The following is a 20,189-nucleotide window of genomic DNA, read 5'->3' on the forward strand; positions in this document are numbered from 1 at the left end:
AGCAGTATATCCACAGACCACAACTATACTTGTAGCTTATAGCTTAAGCTAGCAAATGGGAAGGGAGATCATAAACAAAGCCTACTGTTTTTGCACCTTTTCTATACAGTCCACATCATTTTCAGCTTTACTTCCAAACAAAAGTAACTACTATTGCTTTTTATTATTCTATGCAAGAAACTGCTCTCTTAAGATGAAAGCATTCTACTTGCAAGACAAATACATTTGGGAAAACAATTGTGCCTTGGAGAGTTTACTGTCTAGTTTAATGCCAAACACTATAAGTGGGAATAAAAATAATATATGGAAAGAACATACAACATAATACACTAGTTAAAAAAGCCCATACTTAAATTCATTTTTCTTAAATAAATAACATTTTCAATTCTCTTTCAGCTTTATATTTCTATTTTCCTTCAGTTAAAGCTCTGGTTAAAGAACTTTTATAAAATCCATTGATTATTATATACTGTTTCTATTGTAATAATCCTACATTTGTCCCAGAGACTGCATAAGCACCAAGACTACAGCATCTGTCTCAAAAGCCTAATAATTATATTTGCAGTACACGAGAACATGTGGCTTACAGACAAGACAGCCAGAAAAGCCATGAGACCCCATGGAGCAGCATGAGGAGCTGTGGTCCTTGGGCTCTTCTCTTGGAGCAGCAGGGAAAACAAGCCACACAAATCCCATCCCCAGCCATAAACCCAGCCCTTGCTCCCAGCATTCCCATGCTTTTTCCTGACACTTTTCTGAGAATGGAAGAAAAATTATTTAGACCAGTTCAGGCAATGTGTGCTCAGGTGTTAACAATCTTAACAGGGAGGGCAACAGGTATATTTAGAGATATTTGTTAGGATTTCTTATATGCATAAAAGAAAGCAAAATAATTAAGATCATATTTTAAATTTTGAGCAGGCCACATCACTGATTACAGGGAGAAGACAAGATTCTCAGTACTGAATGAGGAAGGAGCTGTAACATCTAAAGCCACAAGCGACCTTGCAAACAGCACTGACAGAAGTCAGTGAAGAAGGCAACAACGAGTGAACAAAGAAACAGGCAGCACTGACACAGCTAAAACTGTCCTTTCACACCCTAGAGGAGTAGAAGCAGAGCATGAATACACTCAGCAAGCCAACAGACAATAGGCAGAGCCCCATCTCTGGAACAAGACAGTGTAATGACAAGAGCAGCCTCATCTGCTTGCACAATGAGGAAAAACTTAGAGATCTCATGGAAGGAAGCTGCACTACTTAGACACTGCCTAGAGATAATCACATTAAGATAGATCAATACACTGGGGGTGCATATCAATGTTTGAAAGTAATTACTTCCAGAATTCACTTCCTTCTACTTATACTCACATTGTTTCTATGCAGTAAACTGCAGCATTTCAGTACTTTATTTCAAAAATCTACATTAATAGTACCAGACAAGGGCTCTCAGCTTGTAAATAACTCAAATGCTCATATCAGGCTAAAATAAGTACCATAATGACATTATTTTAAAAATACTATGAACTGCAAAGCAAGAGAAGAACAAAAATTACCATCAGCATAAATACTTGATATAAATATTATATATATATATAAGCATAAATACTTGATACATATAATATGGATAAATAATCCATAATTTTGCAAAGACAGATGACCTTGCAGACAGGTTCTTTTACAGTAGAGATGCTTGATCTAGGGATATAAAACATCATGCAATTGATATGGACAGAATTAGATTTTAATAACTTTCATCTGAGTTCATTTATTGATTTCAGTTAGCACGGTAAATTTATGAAAAAGTATGGAAGCTAAAATACACCTAGAGGTGTAACAATTAGGTCATACAATTTTCCCAAGTCCTTAAGAAAAAGTTATCCGCCAACAAAACACTCCAGGCCACTTAAGTTTTCTATCTAAATATTTATATTAGGAAAAATATGGGCAGAGACTTAGCTGAGACTTCAGACTATTTTTATGCACGTGTATTCATAATATCCTAGTAAATAGTTTATGAAGTAGATTTAGCAGCTCTAGTAAATTAGGGTGTCTTATATTTACATGATTATTTCATTACCTGCACTTTTAAGTTATTTATCTGGGAGAAAAATTATGTCAGCTTAGATCCAGCCTAAGGCCTTTTAAACACTAAGCAGGAACACAGTAAGCTGGAAGTGGCTATATGTCTTCTGTAGATCAGGATAGGAGGGTAAGTATTTGGAAGCAAGCATGGAGGCCAAAAAAAGTACATAATTTACAAGCAGCACTGGTGCAGAGATGCTAGCAACACAATCCAGTACTCTCAAAAGGGGGAAGCAGGAAGGTAATGTGGTACAGGCAGTTAAACAAGATTGTGACTACTTTCCTCAAAATTCACCTTTGCCAAAATGTTCTATATCTAGCACATTTGCTTTGGTCACTGCCACAAGCATCTCCCTTCTTCCACACAGGAACAAAAACCAAAGGAATCCACAAACTCTAAAGAACACCCCAAAGGGAATCAGGCTGAGTTGTTTTCAGAACTTGTATGGTTCATATTCTTCCCTAACACAAAAAGCTTGTACCACTGACTTCCATCAGTTCCATTTTACTGCAGCACATTAATGTAGTCAATTCTTCCCTTCTCCACTCAGGAGATGCATAGAGGAAACTTCACTGAAGGGTGAAATGTTGTGTTAATATGAGTAGCATGAATAAAATTTGTACAATTCCTCCCTAATTTAAAATTATCATAGAAAAATGAAAAATAAAAAGAAGTTTCCACCAGCTGAAACATTTCTCAAGATCATCATTTCTCCACATCTTCATATGGCTGAACAACTCCAAACCATTCCCAGCCTTGTTCCAGCACCTCTGCAACAGTCCTGCAGCATCATGACTCCAAGATAAAGCACTGTTTCCACTGCCTCTACAGATAAGCTTTTGCTTGGTGACTGTCACCTTCTTCCCTCTTGTCACAAAGAAAAGTATTTCATATGCTTCATGGTTTTTTCACAAGTAGAACTGTTGCAAATACCTTTCTGGCTGGCCTGGCTGGTATGCACATTCACTCTATTTCATTGACCTCTTGCTAAAAATTTCATTACACCAGCACATTTCAGGTTTGTAAAGAAGCATTCAGCAGTTGAAAACCTAGTTTTTTCAAGTGCTGCATGCCTGTCAAAAGAAATGGCATATGTACCATGTTTAGACCCCACTGTGCAGAAAACCACAGTTATTATACCACTAAAAGTCTTGGGCCATCATGGCATTGTTTCATAATGCTCTGCAAGCAAGAAACCAAAGAGATATTTTCTGTCACAAACACTGACATTATTTCCAGTGTAGATCTAACCCCTTAGATAAACAAACAGGCAAATCAAACACTTGTTTCCCCAAGAAAGCACTGACAAAGGCACAGGGTATCTTTGGGTCCCGAGTCTCCCAGTGTCAGGCAGCAGCAAAGGGCAAGGCAAGGCAGCAGCCCTGGTGGTCCTCAGCACCAGACCCCAGGGTCTGGGCACAAGAGGCACACCTGGGTCGTGGGATTCATCAGTGGCCCTGGGCAAAACAGAAAAGGAACCAGATCCTCTGGGAGCCACAGCAAGACCACACAGAGCTCCCTCCCAGATTCTGGTATGAGCCAGGCAGTGATGGCACTCTGCCCACCCAGCCAAACACAGGTAGGGCTGTCACAGGTGGGACAGGGGAATTTTCCATTCATCAACCACAGGTCTGGATCTTCCTCCGCAGTAAGATCCAGGGAAAAGAGCCTGGCTTCCTGCTGCCTTTCTATGCAGCTGCTACCCAGCCTCCCTGGAAGGCAGCAGGTCTCACATGGCCATGATGCAAGGCTGGCTGCATGGGAGAGGCAGGAGCCCATCATGGACTGAGCATAGCACACCTGCTGGCCTGCTCCCAAATTTAAGGTGCTTATTTCTCTCATCAAGCAAATACATAAGGATGCACCTCTGAGACTGTGAATAATGTCTGGTTTTATCAATCATCCAAAAGTCCATTTTAAGAATTAGCTACTCTGAATTTATTTTGATTTCTTAAGACAGATTATTGAATGATCAGAAATATTCTTACTTTAATTATATACACATCAATGTCATGGACTCCTTGTTATGCTGACTAATCACCCAAGTTACCAGCCTCCAGATGAACATTCTACTCCATCATCCATTTATTTTCAGCTGCAAAGTACCTATGCCAGGGACCTGGAAATGCACTCACAGGAACCAGTTAAACAGGGACACTGTACCATGTCTATGTCAGTTTTCTTGCTGAAAATCTCTTTGCTGGAGTTGTCACTAAACACCTCCAGGAAAAACAAACACCAATGAAGCAAAGACACAGCACAGGGAAAACATCACCAGGAAAAATATCTCATATGAAGACTGGTATTGTTCCAAACCCTGCAAAGTACGTGTAGAATTGTTGAGGCAGTGGCAGGCAGAAAATGACTAGCATCATATTTTATAAATGCCAAATCCAAACTTCTGAGTTCTCTGTACAATGTTCCCTAGCATGAATTCAGTTACTGGTGTCTCCACCACAACCAGAAACGTTTGTATGTTTCCTCACTAGGCTGCAATTCATCTCAGAACAGCATAAATCTGACTTCTAGCTTCATATCTGTATTAAAGACCAGAAGAACCCCAGTAATTTTCTAGTCTGAGCTTTCACACAACAGAACACCTCCACAGCTCTTTCTATTTCAGGTTATAACTCCTGCTTGAACAGTTGTTTGGTTTATTTTGTTATCTTAGTGCTGGCAGAAAAAAATTAATTTGGATCAATGGCCAGAAGTGGGTTTGACCTATGCATTCCCTTTAGCATTTCTTATATAAATGGCACAAGTACAGAAACAAGTGTCCTTACTTTCATACAATCTTTCACAATCAGCTTTGAGAACAACAGTCTCCTAAAATTGCTATTCCAAACAGTACAATATTCATCAAATACTCCAGTGAACAATATCAAACTTGTAATTAGATGAACACTAGCACACATGCAATGCTTAGTCATACAGTGTTAGTGGGATAAGGCATGCAATGCTTAGTCATACCTCATGAGTGGTTAATTATGTCTCTGGTTTAAGTTCCAAATCAGCAGAGAAGCTGAGTGTGGCCAAAGATACAAATGGTAGGATGCAGCATATCTGATAAGAGGAAATCTCTCTATTCTGAAGGGATTGAACATGACACTGGCATCCCAAAAAAACCAAAATAAATAAGTTGGCATTAATTAAGATGGAGACAGAAGCTATGCTAAGTAGAGATATTTTTTTTTTTTTTATTTCAGGCAAAAGTTAGTCTAACAAAGCTCAGACTTCAGTAATAAGTATGGTTTCTGTATGGAACAGCTTTCCTTTGTGAAAGGGAGAGGTTTAAGCAGGACTGTCTCCCTACAGTTTTTGCTTCTGCCCCAGAATCTGAGAACTCTGCCTAATTCAGTAGCATTATAGGAGAATGTGATGAATAGCCTTACTTAAATTTACTCTGCAAAACACAGCACCACATTTTCAACATCTGACAAAGTGATGATAAAACTGATTGGTCTCTGCAGCAATAGAACATTGTCTGCTGGATATAGCAGCCCTCACTTATTCCAAATCTTTTTCAGGCGCCAGCTACTAAGTGCTTCAGCTCTATGGAAGAGATTAAAGTTCAGACACACACACAAAAAAAGGAAATAATTGCTAAAGGAAAGCAAAATTTATGTTCTTAGAGATGAAATAGACAAGATTAAAAAAAACTGATTAAAAAAGATTGCGCTTCATTATGAAATAGCAAGATATTTGAGGCTTGGATAACTTAAATATATTGTGAGCAAATATCCTGAATTTTGATACACTTTATCTAGAAGTAGAATTGGGAAGATTAACAAATGAAAAATCTTACTTCAATTATTCTTGTTTAAATTCCATTAACTTCTAGGAACAACTATGCTCTCAAGCAGGCAGAATACATGAAAAGAATAAGCATTCAAAATGGAAAGAAAAGCCCTGCCAAGCCTCAAAATTAATTCTGTAAACCCAAAAGCAGTTGTCAAAACATGCTTAATTTATAATGCCATACTTTTTTTTCCATTTGTAAAACTACTTTAAAAACTTCCATGTGATAGAAATACAACAATTTGCACTAGTAGCTTCACAAGAGAAAGCAGACACTTAATTCAATTTTCTTAAAATCCAAACATCACTGGAGTTGTACCCACAATATCATGTGTGCAATAAACAGCAACAGCTCCAGATAGAATTCTGACAGCTGCATTAACTAGAAAGGTATAATATAAAGGTTACTTTAAATTTAAATGTCTTGGATAAAAATCACCACATTTTCAAGCAGCTATTTTGAAGGCCAAGTTCTTCATATTCGGGTTCCTTTCACAACAACATAATTTATTGGAAAAAACAAACTGGTCAGTAAAGAACATGTATTTCTTTACATACAAATATATGGTTGAAAATAACTAATTACACAAATTGATCAGCTGTATATAACTATACAATGTAAATACATATCAAGTACAAGCTCATGTGGATAAATTTATACTTGTTTCTTATGCATAGCAGGCACTGCTCACACACCCCTGTCATTTCACAAGGGTATTTGCTTTCTGTTATTTCATAGAATAAGAAAGCATACAATATCCAGAGAAGCACCAGCCCACCAGTATCAGCTGACATAGGACTTTAAATACCAGGGAAAATCCATTTAAGTAATGAAATAAGCACACAAAAATATCCCCAAGTATTAAACTGATTGACAGATGAGTGTGGTTCAGTAGCCTGATATTCCTTTAAACCCCACATCACTGGGCTGGAGATTCCCTCCTCATCTCTTACTCTCCACACTTATTTCACAGCCTTAACACTCTTTTAATGCAGTTGTTTGTTGGTGCTGTGAAAATAAGCATGTGTGCATTCAGCCACACTGAGCAGAAGATTCATATTCCAGGTGAGAGACAACTTGAAATTCCATTCCCACTTCATAATTACAGCACACATAAACAGAACAAAACATGAAGCAACTCTCCACCCCACACAAGACACAGCAATCCTATATCATCAAAATGTATTCAAGGAAACAGAGCACTAAATGAACTGAAGTACATTTCCATTTGTCAATGTGTTTACAATGCATTCTCAACAGGAGGGCCCATCATGCTCTTCTAGCAGCCCTTTTATTTTGATTGCTATTATTATTGTCATTATTACAATATGTTTTTCCCAGCCTGGACAAGCAGCACAAGCACTGAATGATGAGCGAGCCCTGCCCAAGCAGAGAAAGGCTAGCTGTGCCACATGCCAGAAAAATGACACATCCTTTTTGTAACCTGAAGTGTCCATAGCCATAACTATTTGCTGCCAGGTGTGAAGACTGTACTATAGTATTGGCAGGTCTTTCCCCCCTGTTTTTTCCTTAGGAGTAAAATAAAAATCCACAATGCTGTTTGCCTGCAAGACAAGCAGAGAAAGGTTTTTGTGTCACACCTCAAATGCCCAGTGTTTCATTATTTATAAACTGTGTTTCCCTTCCAACAGTCAAAGCAAAGGACATCTTCCTTCTCCTTTTTCCTGCTCCTAAACACAAAAGACAAAGTTTGCAAGGTCTTTCCCAAGGCTTTTCAACATCCTTGCAAAGAGAGGACAATGTTTCCTTCCACAAGGAAAGGAGGAAGGAAATACTACCTCCTCTGCAAGTAGGTTTTCACAGCTCTCCCACTCTCCCTGCTGGTCTCATGCAATTCAGTGCAAGTCAAAGCAGATGATTGCTTCTGTGGGCAGATCCTTGCCCCAGAGATGCAGAACTGGGAAGGTAACTACTGAGTTCAGACAGGCAGAACCTGAATTATCAGGACAGACCCACAGACAGCATGTCTTTTTTCCCATTAGCTAAAGGGAACTGAGCCAGATGCATATCTTTAATCCACAGAGGGATCAGCCAAAAGAGCCCTGTCAAGAAGTTGGCAAGATGGGCCCCTTTGCAAGCTCTCACACGAAAAACAAAAAACAAATTAGTGAGAAATGCAGCAGGGACCCTGCAAAGCAAACCCCAAATCATGTTTTCTCTCCACTATTGATTTTCAAGCTATATTCATGCTTCAAACTTGGCTAGGACATGATGGTCAAGTTTTGGCCTGAAGCACATTCCTCCAGTCCATTGATTTCATCAAACATTTGGAAAATAAATATCTGCTTTCATGCCTATCAACAGGGGCTTACACAAGCAACATTTCAAATCAAAACTAGGCAAATTCAAGTTACAGAATGTTTGCTATATATTTATTCCCTATTAGAAGAATTCCTCCCTAAAACCTAGTAACAAGGTGAAACAAGTATGCCACTAAATGTAATAATCAACCACTTAAAATTTGAAAAAATCCAGCACATTTGTCCCATTTGTTCCCTGAAGCAGTGGTGATGATTGTATGCTATTTTTTTATTTCAACATCTCCCATGATTAACCTCCATATGTTCAGGAGTCCAATCTCTGCACACAAGAAAAATTCATTAATCACTGATTACATTCTGCCTACAGACAACACTAGTCTCCCCTAGCAAGCTAAATATTGATGCCCATCATTTTTTGGCTATTGAAAGCAGTGTTTTAGAATTTTAAGATGCTTCATTTGGTTTGATAGTTTGTCTTCTTTTGGTTGAGTAAAGAGCTGAAAACCTACAAGATTCAACTTTCAAAATCTGATTATTAATCAGGTGTGTGGAAGATGTTATGCTGTAAACTGTGAAGATGGAAATGAGAGAGGAAAGAATGCTGGCCATGGGACCTTCATTTCTTTCTTAGTGTTAGGATCTAGGCTTCACATGCTATGCATGGTTCTAATTCCTATGAAAGCAAATGAAATGTGAAGAGGAGAATTCCCTTCACAAATGAATCCTACTCAAGCCTTTAGCATGATGCTAAAGGAGTGTGGCAAGTTTCCACTGATTTCTTTTAAGTGGTTCCTGATTAATTTCTTAGAGAGCCCTAGATAAGAGCCAATATATGAAATAGGTGACAGCATGTTAGGACATAAGTGGTCTACTGGGAATCAGAATGAACCCAGATATTTCCATTTTAGTCATGTCACTTTATAGCAAGAAAGTCAAAATTAGGAACTTGCAAATAGCTGATATTCAACTTAAATGTCTCTAAAATTCCAGTTTTAGTAACTCCAGTAAAGTTGAAAGTAATATAGAAACAGCATCACCTTATTTCTGAAGTAATCAGAGGACAGCACTAACTAAGCAGCAAGACATTGAGTTGCTTCAATATTTCTAAAATTTTTAACTTCCTTTTTTAAATATAACAGAGGACACCAATACTTCCTTAGTTACAAATATAATTTTATTTGGAAAGCAAAAAAGAAGAATAAGAATAGTTTTAAAGATCATTCTGATTTGAATTATCACACAGAACAACCCTTACAGTAGTCTTGGACTAATACAGTGAAATATTTGGACAGCAATCTGTCATTTTCCTGTGACCAGTGAGGGCAACTGCTGTTGTGTCAAACTGCTGTCACATAACCTGTGCAACCACAAAGAGTGGTCACAGCACAGCATGGCAGTCCAGCTTCTTCCACTGCTGCAAGGGCACCTAATGACAACAGGATGCTGGTCCTAAGGAACTGGCAAGACAGGGAATGCAGGGCTTTTCTCCTCAGCTCCCCCCACTCCTATGACCTTCTGTCACTACTACACACAGGCATCACACACACCCACACTCCAGTCCTTTACACTGCCCATACTCATTTAGGCACCTCTGCATCAGCTGGAACCCAGGAGAGCACTGCTGAAGTATCCACCTTTGTCAGTGTTATGACAAAAATAACAAAAATAACACAACTGCACCCTGCAGTTAGACTGACAATTGGTGCTGCAAGAATTTTTGCTCCTGTGCTTATGATTCTCTGGTAACATTTATGGGACTGACAGTGCTGGAGAAAATATGAAGGTACAGACTAGCACATTCACTGGAAGAACTGGCTAAGATCAATAACATTTTTATCTCCTTTGCAGTACATGAGCTGCTACCTATGGCAGTCCATACACATGGCACAAAAAAAAAAAAAAAAAAAAAAAAAAACTAAGACAAATAAGTATACCTAGTAACTCTGCATTATTGATTAGGAGCACTCACTTAACAACTGTTTCTTTGGGATTGTCAAAACTGATGACCCAAAGTGAAGTGCTCATTTCTGAGGCAGTATGCATTGACAAAAGCATAAACCAATAATGCTATTTATACTTCTGTTTTCTCTACAGTCCTATTTAATGAGCCATGGTAATCCTTAAAGAGGTTATTTTAATTACTTAGATCTTATTCTTTTAAGAAGAAATGTCCTTTGGTGGCAGCTTTTCTAGCTTGGAAAGGTGAAGAAGGAAGATAAGCAGGGAAAAAAGACAGAAATAGACCCATTCCATTTGTGGAAATCCATGGGAAAAACCTGTGCCAGAAGGTTTATGCACTTATGATAAAGTATACCATTACACTGCCTCTATGGAGAGTAATCTTGCATACAGAACATTCCAGGCAGTCTGGACAGTTCTTAAACAATTTTAAGCAAACAATGATCAGAACTAGAAAAAGGCATCGGAATCCTGTACCTATATGGTATATGGAAAAGTTCTTTGGGAAATTTGTGCCAGTGTCTCATGACCATCAGATTAAAGAACCTCTGTCTAACACCAAGTTTAAATTTCTCCTCTTTTAGTTTAAAACCATTTCCTCTTGTCCTCTCACTATATGTACATGTAAAATGTTGTTCCCTCTTTTTTCTATAAAGCCCCCTCTAGGTACTGGAAGGCCACAATGATATCTCCTTGAAGCCACCTCTTCTCCAGATTGAGCAATCCCTACTCTGTCTTTCTTCACAGGGGAGGTGCTCCACCCCTATGATCATCCAGCCCTCCTCTAGACTCACTCCAATCTTCCTTGTGCTCAGGATCTCAAAACTGGATGCAGTCCTTCAGGTGAGGTTCTCACAATGACAGAGTAGAGGGGAGCATCACCTTCCTACACCTGCTGGCCACGCTGCCTTTGATGCTGCTCAGGATTTGGTTCACTTTCTAGGCTGTGAGCACACACTGCTGGCTCGTGCCCAGCATTTTATCCATGAAGACACCCTAGTCCTTCTCCACAGGGCTGCTCTCAATTTCCCTACCAGTCTGTGCTCATGTCTGAGATTGCCCCACCCAGATCCAGCATCTGGCTCTTGGTCTTGGATCTCATGATGCTCTTGTGGCCCCACTTCTGAGGAAGGCATCCCTACCACCCCTGAAGCAACAAGAGGCAGTAAGGGGCATAGAAAATAAAACTGAATGGGCATTCTAAGTATAATAAGCAGTCTGTTTAATTTGTTTGGTTGAAAAACCCACATGCTTGGTATTTTTGATCTCAAAAGAAACCAAACAGCAAGACACATCCTGATCACCACATTTATCCCAAACAAATAGGCTTTGTTGCCTCAGCCAGTGGCTAATTGCCAATTTGTTTCATGAACAAAACCTGACATAGAAAACAGAACCCAGCTAGTAAGTATAGAGGGCTACAAAAGAACACAGTAGCTTTAAGCTTAAGGCAGAACTGCTCTGCCAGCAAGCATCAACGTGCAAAGCAAAATCCCACTTTCTCTATCTCCTCTTTTGAATCTAAAATTTTTGCAGTAGGTTATCTCCCTCAAGGGCAAACATATTCCAGACATTTAAGGGCTCTTACAAAAGGCCAGCACTGATCTCTGTGCTTGAATAATATCCCAAATGGACCCTCATTGGTAACACGATAACAAAATCAGTGTTTCAGTCAAAAGAGAAAAGTCTTTCTGCTCCTCTGTTCTTCTCTTTTTGTGCATTGATATAAAGATCAGAGTCACCAGCATGAATAAGATTTAGAATTCTGATGAAAACAATAAGAGATACTAAACACTTTCTGGCCCTCCCAAATTTGTATTCAACCTGTCCCTTTGTTAAAGCTGTAATCACACTCCCATCGGTATTCAAGGGATTTATGCAAACAAGGTCTCTTCTGTCAAAAATCATAGCAATTTAATGCAGTCACAGCCTGTTGGGTAGTGTAGATTACTGGCACCAAAGACACAACTTAATATTGTGATGTGTGTCAGCCCTCTATAACACTGATCAGATGGTCTTAGAAGACTCCTCCCAGCCATCTAGCATAAGAGACTGTATCAATATGCAACAGAACCAAGGGAAAGTAACAGAAGTTGACTTGAAGCCACAGTCATAAGGAAATTTAACAATTAAGCTAAAACTCAGCCTGTTGCTTAATTGCAAAGACACCATTTGTTGAATATCCTAATTTTGCATGCTTATGGATGCTTTCATCCACTGCTTAAGGATGAACCTAAATAAATAAAAGCCTGCTGTCTTTACCTCTGTGCAAGTGCTGTTTGTACCCATTACACATCCACCTTATACACCCAACACCCAAAAGAGGAAAAGGAGTCCATTACACAGCTCCTAAACACAGGACTTAACTCACTAAATCCAGCTGGGAGAAAAAAAAAAAAAAACACCAAAAAATAACACTTAAAGCTCCAGTGGCTTTCTGCCTGACATTCTCACATGTAATACCAGCTCCTCCATCACTGAGGGCCATTTCCTGCCTCCTCATTGCAGGCTGTGCACTTGGCTTCAGGGGGCACAATTTAGTCTCTTGAAGTGACATGGACACAATTTATCCATGGCCTACCCTCATCATATTATGAACTATAGACAAATCTGGCCGTGGTAGAGGAATTCTACCTGCACTTGCACAGGGGATCATGTCTATACTCACTGTCACCTTTTCAAGAACAAAAACTGGATTTCTCTTCCTGGCTTAACACCTTTTTTTCTAAAATCAGTTTGATGTTCTGAAAGAAAAGTGGGGAAGTGAGAGCTGATTAAAACCCCTGATGAAATGCAAGCAATAGAGTGGAGTACCTGCAGTGCTCTGTCACCTCCACTCACCTCCCCAGGTAACCAATGGTCATTACATCATCAGGACAATCTCTGGATACAGTTTCTGAGGAAAAGTACACAGGCTAGATAAAAAAATAGGCCATTTCCAAAGTATGTTTTAATTTAGACAGCATATTACCAAACACCTCACAGACAAAACAACTTCAGCAACTCCCCTGAGTAAAAGAACAATGAGTTCAGATCTGAGTTAATACTACATACAAATAATACATGTGTATATATATATATATACACATGTTATATATATTTTGATACATATATATATATTTAAGTCTCAAAATACACAGAAGACTTCCTTTGACCACATGGACCTCTTCTGCATTCACTTTTCAATATGTTTATGCCACATATTAGCAGATACAGATGAAAAAAAAAATTTAAGGTGCTTATTTGCAAAAAGCAAGTGCTACACTTAAACAGATCTTGGTGCCAAGATGACTGTACTGCTCATGGATTTTCCAAAGGAGACAAACAAGCTTCTATTTGCAGGATAAATCACTGATTGTGTATTATTTACTCAACTGTAGTATATTAATAGCTGGTTGCAAATAAGTACATTGAGGTATATATAGCACAGACCTTCAGTATAGAGAGCTCATTCTGCCAAGTAATTGGGGCCAAATACTTGACTTAATAACTATTATTCAGATCTAAATTCAGATCTAGATTCAGTAAATCAGGTTCTATTCCTTACTTCATTCCAGTCCTTATCTCCCCTCCCCAAACACACGATGTGCATAATCCAAACACAGCATTCTGCAAAAATAAGCCTCATTATGTATAAAGAGCCACATTAGAGAAATCCACAGAAGTGGATAAAAAAAGATGATGCGCATCCTTTTTCAATGGTGACTTACAGGTCCTTAGTGCAAAATTCTCATCTGAGTTCTGTATCTACAGTCTGCATGTTACTGGTCTCCTCACTGGCTGCTCAATGCACTGATGTGATCTAAATAAATCAACTAGTAAAACACACAATATAACAGCTGGTGTCTGTCAAGAGATGTTATTGGACCTAACACTAAAAACACCTTCTTAAAAGAAATAAAAAGGTTAGTTGGTTTGCCCTATTAAGTGCCTTGTCTAAAATTATATAACATGAATCAAACCCTGCAAACTTGCACTCTCTTCACAATTGTTGAGAGAAGGCAGGAGCTCTGCCTACAAGTGCCCTCATCACACTGTATTTATACTGCCTCCATAGGACCCTGAAACCCCAATATTCATCTGTTTGGCCTCAGTTTAGCTTCAGAAGTTCCAGCTGCTTTTTAACATTCAGTCTAATTAGGGAGACCAAAGAAGTTTCCTTAGATGTGCAAGTTAGCTTCAGTGGTGAATAAGATGTTAAAGAGTAGGTGATGGACTCTATAAAACAGCTTCTCTCATCTCCCAGTACCCCTTTCAAGATCTTAGCTGGTCTGCCCCACTATTAACCTTTATCCACACTGAGAATTAGCTATTTATTCTCAGCCTTTGTTCCTTCTCTCAAAGGGCCCCCTCCTCTCACACTTTACCCAAGAATTCTCAGCCATCTTCTATGAACGTGTATAACAAAAGCCTTTTGAAAGTCAAAATAAATTATATCCACTGGCTGGGATACAGAGAAGCCCCTATTTTGACCATTTACAGCACACTTTGAAAAACGTGATCCTGATGCAATGCTGTTTTTACTGCAATCTTATTACTTGAGAGTGGTGTTAGGAGCATATCCAAATGACCTCTTCAGCCTCAAATCTTTCCCTCTAGGAAAGAGCAAGTTCTTTATCCTTGTGGTGTTTCAAAGTATCATTATATGGCTTCAATCTTTAGCACAGAGCATTCCAGCAATTTATCTTTTAATTGAGATCCTGTACCGGGATCTCTGTCAAAGAGATACAACAAGGGAAAAAAAAAAAACCCACATAACTGGAAACCCATTTAACATTATACCTCCTTAAAATATGTGTAAATTTAGGAATAATTAAAAAAAACCCACACACATACCAAAAAACCTAAAAAGTGAGACCAGAAAATTATGAACAAACCCAAGAAAGTCACCATGTGCAACACAATCTTTGTTAAAATTGCCAATCTCCACACAGAAAATGGCATGACTACCTGAAGTGCAACCCCTTCCACACCCATAGGGTGTTCAGTAAACCCAGACTGAACTATTGACTGCAAAACAAATGTAACAGTTAACTAATTCAGTGCCTAAGGACAAAATCTCATTCCCAGCTCTCACACATCACAAAATGTCACAACATTTGGCTGCCTCCTGTCAAGGAAAAGCAAAATACCATGACTTCTCTAAGGGCAGGATTAAAGGACAGTGTCAGTGCTTCGTTTGAAAGCTGGCAAATGTCTTCTTGTTTTGCTCAAAGTCACCCTGCCAAAGTAGCATGGTGGTAAAAGGCTGAATGGAAAAAATGGTCACAAGAGAAAGGAACATATTCCATCTGCCTACCAATGTCTGAGAAATAATTATTTAATAATTGTAACTTTCTATCAGAAAGATAGATTTAATACACCAAAGTACTTTGTCCTCTTTCTACTGCATTAGAAACCATTTCACTGATCATTAAATGAAGCCAAGGGACAATGCAAGGATACCTGAAAAAAAACCCTTAATTTAATTTTTAAAAATAAAAAATAATTAAAAGAAAGAACTGAAACCACAGAACCTATTTTAAAGGCTCAATATTTGGGACGAGTCTGAGCAGTGCATCACATCTGAGAATGGAAACTGCACCAAACCTTTACTTCCTTAGCATTATCTGAGAGACTATGTCAGTTTGGACTAGGAGGGGATGATGGGTTTGAGTCACCAGGACTTCTCCCTGTCATACATAAATCTTCTCCAGAGGTTCCACCCAAGCTCTGCTGGGGCATAGTCTCTCAGATTTGATGAGACAGGAGGCCACAGAATGAGAACTGCTCGACCAGATGTGAAGGCAGAGAGTTCCTACAGCACAGCACAGCCTTACAGTAAAGCAGTGCTGTGGCATATTGCACTCAGGCTTGGTAATCAAATAAACCTGTCATTCAAGACTTACTGTACTCCTGTGCACAGTTATTCATTATCTGCAACAAAACCTGAACTTACTAAATTACTTCATATTTTCAGCATTATGCTGTTGTTTATTACAGAGCAATATGAAGGAATGCAGAAAGAGTAATTTTCTACTAATACTGAACAAGGAACATTATTAGATTAAGGACAGAACATTACCCTTGCAGCTTTTCTCTCAGCTTTGTGTCATTGCAGAACATGCAGTTATATACTTCTCCCTGATGCCTCCTGCCAGAGATTTAAAGAACCAAGGCAAATCACTCCCATCACTCTTCTAACCCTGCTGAAGAGGCAGAGAAGGAAATATGTTAATTTTTCGTAACATATCAGAAAAGTACATTGGTGTCATATTCCTTCCATCTGCAGAAAACAAAAGGCTAGTTGGTTCCCACCACACACCTATAAGATGAGACAGGCAGAAATGCCCAATGATAAAAGGGGGTTTTTATAAAAAAGAAAGAAAGATGAAAATTGATACACATATAATAGCAGTACCTCTGTAATGGACAGGAGGGAAATCATGTTTCAGACAAGGCCCCAGAAATCCCTTTTCAGTGTTTCAGTAACAATGCATAAGCTGGGGGATGGGGGACACACAAGAGCCTGGAGTCTCTGCTATTATTGCTCCAGTTCCAATCTTGTATGAGCAGAAGAGCCAGGACAGGAGTTTAGTTACCAGCTTTTGCCCACAGGTTACTCTTCTGGTTGTTCATCAGTCTGTCACAACTATTTAGTGCTTGCAAGAGCCAAGTGCAGAGGCACACAGAGAATGGACAGCAGTGCACAGGCATTGCAGAAGGAGCTTTGCAGGGGATCTTATTTCCTTTATCTCCCACAGTCACACCAAGAGAACAAGAAGTCATGGACACTGATTCTCTGGTCCCCTCAGCTTAACTCTCTAAGGCAGCTGGGAACAAACTAGAAGAGGGGCAGAGAAATCCAACCAGATCCATTTTCCCAAGTAGAAACCAGCAAGGTTGTCTCAAACCCTGACAAACTATTCTACTCTCCTCTGGGAGCTCTGTCCATGTGTTTATGACAAGAAAACAGCTCTGAATGCAGCTGCCAGTTATTTTCATTTAGCCCTCTCATTTGGCAATGCCCACACATGAAAATGTGCAAACAATCTTTTCACTGACTTTCCATGTCTTTAAAGGGTCATTACTCAGAAGTTTTCTGATCAGACAGCATTGGAAGTTACATCATTTGCCAACAGTGTTTGGAGGGCTCAGTATCTGTGAAGAACAGATATGAGGTATAATCAAAACTCCATAGAAACAAGGATTATTTTTCAACCTTAACTAAGCTTTTTTTTTTTTTTACTTCTGGCCACTTTGTGTGATTGAACAATGAGAGAGTTCTGCAGAGAAAACCTTTTCCAACCTTCAAGTCCTAATGAAGACTTCTTATTCCAAGATCTTGGATCAGGAGAAAAGAGCCATACCCAGGTGAATGTTGCCTCAGGATGAGCACAAATTTACACTCCTCACTGTGAAGAGCACAGGATGAAATCACAAAGACAAGCTTACAGGGGCAAAAGTCTGATCAGCTTCTGATATGGATAACCTAAAAAGAAAAAATAAAGACTTGGAGAATATTTTTAGCCTGCAGGCAGAACAGGAGGTTTATATGGCTGAAGGATGCAGAATCAGATTTAGCACACTATAAACACAGATGTGGCCAACACATCTTACCCACTTTGGTACTGAGTGCTGCCACCAAAACATCACAAAGCTCAATTCAGACAACAGGGCTCTTACAAGACTTACAATATCCTTAGACTGCCCTCCTTAGACTGTCCCTTAAGGAAACTCAGAAGTGAGGAAAGTCCATCCTTCCAAGAGACCTTAACAGAATAAAACTATTCCAGGCTTTGACACAGGAAAACAAAAATATCTTACATTGTTTCTAACTTAAAACGAGACCAGAGACAGCCAAGGAGATATTTATAGCTACTGAATTTGTGTCACAAAGAACACAAGTAGGTGAAAACTAAAGAACAGAGTTTCAGACAAATGAAAATAATGGGAAACTATTACCAACTTCTAATGAAATTTGCAAAAAAAAGAGATGGGGCATTCCAAAGCAACAGACAGAAAAGTTGAGAGTTGCTCTATGTGCTATCAGTATGCTGCAACCCTAATAAAATATGGGCAACATGTACTCTACTGTCCTCTGGACTTTTCTTATTGTACCATATGTTGCAAGTGCACATCTGCCCTTTACATAAAATGGATAGCACATACTTTAAAAGCAAATGTGAGGAATCCACAGGGTACAAGCTGATTAACATTGAGCTCAGCACATGAATTTGTTAGTCCAGTGCCACATGTCAAACTCACAGTCATACCAGTAGAGCATTCTTTAGCTCCATCACTGTGAGCCTGAAACTTGCACATCCATTGAGAACTAACAGCAACAACATCCCCAGCAAGAAGCACCTGGGACAAATGAACACTTTGAACTGAAGTACTGGGATTTTAGAAAAAGCATTTATTCCTTTTAACCAGGTTATACATATCTCAGTCTCATTTGTATTCAAAAAAAAAAAAAAAAAAAAAAAAAAAAAGAAAAAACTTTGATTGTGCATCTTTCAAACAAAACCGTGTTACCATTCCACAGCAAAAAGTAGCTGCATGAATCTGTAATGGGCTGCGGATCAATTTTTGACAAATCAAGAGGGCATACATTCCACAAATTATAGCACACACAACATCTATGTATAGCAATGAGCACTTGGGGTACAGTTTTCTGCCTAAGAAGTTTTTGCCTAAGGCTTTTAAAGTATTTCCTATCAAATTCTTTTAAATATTTTCTATTTAAATACATTCTTGTCAGTAATATATCCACCCTCTAATGTTGAAATTCTCTAAAAGTTGGTGTGTCAGCAGATCACTATTCTGCTGGAGTTTTCCTTACCTAAAATACAATTAATTCTATCTCAGGAAAGAGGAATTGCCCAATACCTGTAGAAATTATAAAAGAAACTATCATTATTACTATTAAATAGAGACATCAGACAATAGAAACCCTAACATAATAATAGACACCATGTGCCAGGAGTTTTTTTCTTCATTTCTTCGTTCTTCATCCCATGACTATGGAGTGTCAGGAAACTACTACAGAGAGCTACATGAAAACAAGCAATATCCCCTCTTTAAAACAAACAAACAAAAAAACTCTAGAACACTAAAACCCTCAATATTTTGTAGAAGAATCATTCCTTCTCTTCCTCTTTTCAATAAAATTGTTTGAAACCCAAGGTTTACTAAAGTTAGTCACAATTATGCAGCTCCTATTTATCAGCTCTAATTCTGGACAGACAATGTTCAATTATTTCATGGTTTTTATCTAGCTACAGTTGTTTCTAACATGCATCTAGATGAAAAGCAGCACTCTCTTTGCACTGCTCAATATTGGATGCAACATTTCACTTTAGGAAAATGTCTGAGTTGAGACAGCACTGAAGAGACAAAACAGTCTAACTATCTGAGTGTAGCCAACTTCCTATAAGAAGGCTGGATTGAAAATAATCATCCATGCAGTAAAACTACCTTGAAGTCCAGAGATGAACATTCAGAGAAGGAAATCAACTTGTAGACAGACAAGGAGAACTACCTCTCAGTAGCCTGGCTCACATTTTGTGGAATTTGCAAGGTATTGCACAAAAATAATTCTTTAACATTTAAAGAGCAAACAAAACATTTTTTTTTTCTCAATAGAAGTTCTCTCAAAGAGAAAAATAGGCAGCTGGAAACATGATGGGATGGGATGGCAAGGACAGCAGGAGCTGACAAAGCTTACAATAACTAGAACCACCAAACCACCATATTAAACTATTTTTATTGATCTAATTCCATCCTGTATTATGATAAATCTGAAATAACACCAAATATGAGCCACACTTAAAGGTAATTTCACTTTTCAAAACATGCCCTTCTAGGATGTTATATCTATAGAAAGTCTATTTGAAGATGAACTGCCAGGATGATTAACAGGGGAAAAGATAGTACTTCCTTTCTTATTATTGACAAAAACGTTTTACAATGTATTTTAAAGAACTACATCAATATTTTTTGTTGTACATGTACATATATCTGAATACAGCACATGTAAAGCATTTATATCTACATCACGTAAGTTATATTCCTATTTAAGA

The 20,189-nt window shown here is 38.5% G+C and overlaps 1 protein-coding gene across 3 annotated transcripts in view; it reads right to left on the reverse strand.

The window, feature by feature from the left end:
- Positions 1-20,189, reverse strand: part of ZPLD1 (zona pellucida like domain containing 1) — a 69,336-nt gene that overhangs the window by 40,333 nt on the left and 8,814 nt on the right. For 2 of the 3 annotated variants that reach the window (XM_079314333.1, XM_079314336.1), the window contains exon 1: positions 16,190-16,308. The exons of the other annotated variant lie outside the window; for it this stretch is intronic. The gene's annotated coding sequence lies outside the window, so the exon portion shown is untranslated. Of the gene's footprint in view, positions 1-16,189; positions 16,309-20,189 lie in introns of those variants that run through there. 3 annotated transcript variants of the gene reach the window in all.

The sequence above is a fragment of the Erithacus rubecula genome (genome assembly GCF_903797595.1).
Source record: "Erithacus rubecula genome assembly, chromosome: 1".
Lineage (NCBI taxonomy): Eukaryota > Metazoa > Chordata > Aves > Passeriformes > Muscicapidae > Erithacus > Erithacus rubecula.